This window comes from Fragaria vesca, linkage group LG5, assembly GCF_000184155.1.
Source record: "Fragaria vesca subsp. vesca linkage group LG5, FraVesHawaii_1.0, whole genome shotgun sequence".
Lineage (NCBI taxonomy): Eukaryota > Viridiplantae > Streptophyta > Magnoliopsida > Rosales > Rosaceae > Fragaria > Fragaria vesca.
In genome coordinates, this window is record NC_020495.1 from 20,568,317 (window position 1) to 20,573,848 (window position 5,532).

Here is a 5,532-nt window from a genome sequence, read left to right on the forward strand (position 1 = left end):
TATATATATATATATATATATATATATAGGGACGATGTGAAGCGCACGTCCGTTCTTTGGCAAAAATGCGCACGAACCCATATCAGCCGTTGAATGGTTTAAATGAAAACCAACGGTTCTAGATGATCAAAGCGGATGAAAACCCATAGCGAGCGGGTCAAATAGCTAAGAATGAACCCGAATATTCAGTCTCCCTCTCTCTCACTCTCTCTCTTTCTCTCAACGATCTTGTATCACCCTTCTCCACCCGAAATCCATGTCTTCCAATTCATTAACACTTGCTCGCCTCAGATTGCACGATTTGTGACAAGCCCAGCTTTCTCCTTTTCCTTTCTCTCACACAAATTGAAGTTCTCGGTCATTTGATGTCCACCTCCCATGGAGTTTTGGCCCCAAAATTGGAGATTTGGAAGCACGAAAACTCATCTAGAGTTAACTTAAGTACGGGTTATCTGATCTCGTTTTTGATATCCTTGATTTCTAGCTAATTACAAAATATAGGGTTCTTTCCGTTTTTGATACTGTAATTGGGAAATTTCTTCCTTTTTTTTCGATCATACTGGTGATGTTCTGGCTTACTCTTATTGTTGCAGCATTGTTGGCATAGATATCATGCTTTTTGGGCACTCTCGGCTAAAAGGAAAGGAAGCTTACCTCAACAATTTATTGTTCTGTAAATCAACTTGATGCAGGTTGATTATTGAAGCTCAGAAGCTAGAGTCTCCTACAATTATGGTTGATATATCAGGTTGTTACGGCATTATTAATGCTTGCATTGGTACGACATCATCAGATGAAGCACATGTTACTTTTGATGAAAAGAATGCTCAAGGAATTATTTTGGGGTCTTATGTTCATGTGCCAATATTGAAGGCTTGTTGCAATGAGCATAAAATAGCTTAAACAATTCAAATGCTTATGCAGATTAGTAACTCAGAGCTTAAGATGGACACGGATTTGGCACTAATTAGCGAGTATGTTTCTAAGGACATATCCCTTCATGTCTTATTACAATGGCATAAGTTGAAGAGGAACAGTTTAGTTGATGGAGAGAAGGGGCTTATATTTGTTGACAACATGGTTGATGCATTCCACTATGCTCTTGTGAAGGGAGATAGGCATCCTCCATTACTCTTACCTTAACTTATTGTGTTTGTTATGGGAGAAGCATCGACAAGTTTGGAGTTGTTGTAACATGAGTATCATATTGATCTAGTAGATCTCGTGGCTGTCATTGCAATTGCATTTACTCAATTGCATTTGTCACATGAAGTTGCTGATACATACAAAGACTTGAATATGATGACAGGGCACAAGCAAGATGTTGGTGAGTACCTTACATGGACCTTTGTGCACAGTAAGCTCCCTCACAATCCCAACTCTCATAATCTTCAATGACTTACTCAGAGCATTCTTTGGTTCACCTTTCAGAGCTTGTTGTACATACACTGAGCAACTTGGAGACAAGCAAATGTGTTTCTACAGGGGATACACATAGAGCTTTCAAATATAAAACATTACCTTATTGTGATGGGATTATGATACAGCTCCTCAAGAAATTGTCAAGCAATCAGTATTCATGGCATTATTCATGGTTTAGATGACAGGTTGTGGGAAGGAATGAAATTTGTACATGACTGTCGTATTATAAATCCAACAGCTATTAGATGAATTTTGTCAATTGTTCCATACCAATGAATTCAGTTTTATCCCCTTGTTGGTGTTTCTGTAAAGTTACAAGTTGAAACTAACTAAATCCTTCCAGCTGCAATTGTGTATATAGATAACATATGTACTACTGGAGTTGGGTATATGAATTGTACACTTAATCAAAGGCATTGTGTATACAATACTTCACTTATTTCTGACTTTGTGCAATACATTTGACAGAAACCAATTCACTATGCTATGTATTTGAGATCTATTCAAGGCATATATATCATAAATGTTGGGATATCAACTACTGTAAAACAAGGGAAACACAGAAAAGATCATGATAATGTAACATATCATCTTTGTTTCTCCTCAATGTGTACAGACCTATAAAAAGGCCAACAACAGTTCATTGTTTCTGAGATCTATTCAAGGCATATGAATCTAAAATCTATTCAAAGAGACCATATGTTGATGTGCCAAAATATCATTGTTTCTTCTCAATGAGGTCTCTCTGATGATAATGCAACAGATCATCATTGTTTCTTCTCACCAAGCTAGTGCAGACCTATAAATAAGGGCAACAAAAATTATGTGCATCTGCATTAATCACAAAATGGGAAGTATTCTGCAAAATCTACTACTTGGTACACAATGAGGTTCATTCACAGAAAAATTGTCAATTGTTCTCCTTACACATTATTCTTTAAAACAAAGCAAACAATAGGCTGATCAGTTCTTATAAAGAGAGAGAAAAAAAAAAAGGCTGATCAGTCAATACATATAAAGAAAAAAAAGGCTGATCAGTTCTAACAATAAAACAACAACCATATAAACAAAAAGTGTATTATCATACATGTATCGAATTCACCAGTAGATGAACTACTATCCTCATCCATACTAGTTGAATTTGAATCCACATCTTTACTATTAGCAGGCCTACATAAATAAGCAAGACCTACATAAATAAGCAAGATTATATAGAGATATATATCAATCAAAAAATAATGAAAACATAAATAGTAATATCAAACACAATAAGTATAGATTCTTATTTTCCAAGAAGTGTTGGACAATTTCTTTTGTCATGTGACTGACCATATAGTCCACATTCATGGCATTTCCTACCTTGACTCTCCTTTGTCTTAACTTTCCTCTTCTCTTTTCCTTTCTTCAACCTTCTCTGACTTGATCTGGTTCATTAAAAACATGCTGAATAGTAGTAGTCTTGGTCTCCAAAGCTACTGCACTCTGTCCACTTTCATTACCAACATTCAGTGATTTAAAATTCTCCAAGAAAGCATCCAACGAATCTATTAGGAGCTGGCTAGCCTCATCATTGACGATTGCCTTATCAATTGCATATGTAGCATGCTGGAACAATTTAGTTCTCCTTGCAAGTAAAGCTTTGTTATCTTTTATCTCTGCTCCATCAGAATCTAACACAAGACTTTGTCTTGCTTCCTTAATCCATCTCTTCAAGATGTACTGAATAGGCAATTTATCAACATCTTGGATCTTAATCAAATATGACAAAACATGTCGACACATGGGAGCCCTTCACTCTCCCACTTTCTACAGCTGCATGACACAAAATTAGAATTTTTTTCATAAGTGAGTGCACGAGACTTACAAGTATCAATGTTCTTTCTCACTACTTTGTACACGCAATGAGTCTCATTTTCTCTTATAAGTTCTAGTTTATATTTGAAGCTCTCTGTCAACTGTTTTTGAACTTCATAAAAGAACTTGCGTGTGTAAACCTTGGCCATATGATCTTCTATTTCAAGGGACATGACACTTTTTGCCTTCTCTTCAATATTAAAATGATCCTCCTCTAACTCATGGTGGTGTTGGTGAAGAAGTCCCCGCTTAAACTGAACCATAAATTCCACCAAAGAATTCGACTGAGAAACATAATTCTTGAAGAAAGAATGCTGACTCTTTGCTCTTTGATTACTTGACATTCCAGCTGAGAAACAATGATTTACATGTGCTGGTATCCATGATGAACGAATTTCGTATATCAATTCCAACCACTTGTTATCACTCAATCCACTCTTCTCAACAATTTCAGTCCATCTTGAGTCGAACTCATCTCCACTATTTGAATTCCATATGCAGTTATGAAAGTCTTGGTAGTAATCCCGATATTTAACCGCATCTAGCTTCTCTGAAAATTTATTGAGAATGTGCCAACTGCAATATCTATGAAATGTCTGTGGAAGTGCTTCTAAAATAGCTTTTGTCATAGCAGGATCTTGGTCGGTAATCATCATTTTGGGGGCATTTTTTGGGGCATTTCCAGGCATAGCATTTAGAAATTCCTTGAATAACCAAACAAAAGAGTCGGCTGTCTCATCATTCAAGAATTAATGCAAGCAAAGATGATAGTCTGCCCATGATTATTAACACTAGTTAATGGTGCGAAAATCATTCCATACCGATTTGTGTTGTATGTAGTATGAAAGATAACAACGTCCCTATAAAAGCAGTAAGCTCGTCTTGAAATTGAGTCAACCCAAAAACAACGTGTTACTCTGTTTTCCTTATCTGACTCCATTCTATAGACAAAAGAAGAATATTTTTCTTTTTCATTCAGGAAAAGCATGTACAATAGATCTCCATCATGCCCCTTCTTCTTTTGACGAATAGTGCTTCCATAATTATAAAGATCACACTGTGTAAAACCAATATTTTCAATGCCACCTGCTTGAACACCAAATAATTCAAACTGTTTATGTCTCTTCACATTTACCAAGTGTAATTGCTCATATAGAAGTTCATCAACTTTTGAAATACGACGATGAGACTTCAAAAACGATACTCTAGCAGGGATTGTCAATGGGTGGTTGTGACCTTCGACAAATACAGAGATTGCATATCCTCCAGATTTCTTTCCCACAGCTGCAATTCTCGCTTTACAACCCACTTTTGTTAATCCTCTCTTACGCTTTTCTCCCTGAACCTTAGAATCTGCTTGCTTCTAACAAACATACTCCTTCCTCATAAGTGTGGTATTATCCTTGCTCTTTGCACTAGTATGACTTCTAATACTAAACCCTACTTCTTTTGCATATCTATTGTAGAAAGTAGCAACGTCCTCCATTGTTTCCTCATAAGTGTGGTATTATCCTTGCTCTTTGCACTAGTATGACTTCTAATACTAAACCCTACTTCTTTTGCATATCTATTGTAGAAAGTAGCAACGTCCTCCATTGTTTCAAACTCTTGTTTTAATTTAGGAACTACCTCAGACTTCACTTGAGGAATATAAACTTGATTATCATCTGACTCCATTTAATTGAAACTGAAAGCCACACATACACCCATCATTCTTTTGTCAGTTAGCAATGCCAATGAATTGAGAAGACACAATTCAACCAATGTTAATAAATTGGGAATACAAAGAAATTTGGTGAATTGTTTTCATCGATGTCTAATACCAACTAGATATATATAAGAGAATCAATGAATGACTTCAACAAAGAAAGAAAATAATATCTAGAAACAAAAAGAAGAAAAGCCCCAAATTTGATAAACCCTAAATTTTGTAATAGGAAAATCATGCATATCAGAAACGAGAGAACCAATACCAATCTATATGCGTTTATATGCTTCCAAAGCTCCACCTTTTGGCCTGAAAACTCTAAGGCTAGCTTTATGTACCATAAGACTACATTATGTGATAGAGAAAGGAAGAAAAAGAAAGCTTTGATTGCAAGAATCATGCAAAATGAAGAGAGTTCAATCATCAATGGTGAGAAGACATGAATTGGATGACATGGATTTGGGGTGGAGAAGGGCGAGACATGATCATTGAGAGAAAGAGAAAGAGAGAGAGAGAGAGAGAGAGAGAGAGAGAGAGAGAGAGAGGAG

General features: G+C 36.0%; 1 non-coding gene across 1 annotated transcript; it reads left to right on the forward strand.

Annotated features, from left to right (window-relative positions):
- The first annotated feature begins 291 nt into the window (after positions 1–291).
- On the forward strand, positions 292–1,865 carry LOC101293397. Its single transcript, XR_184730.1, has 2 exons — positions 292–441; positions 594–1,865. It is a non-coding gene; the product is annotated as an uncharacterized LOC101293397 (transcript).
- Positions 1,866–5,532: the final 3,667 nt, after the last annotated feature.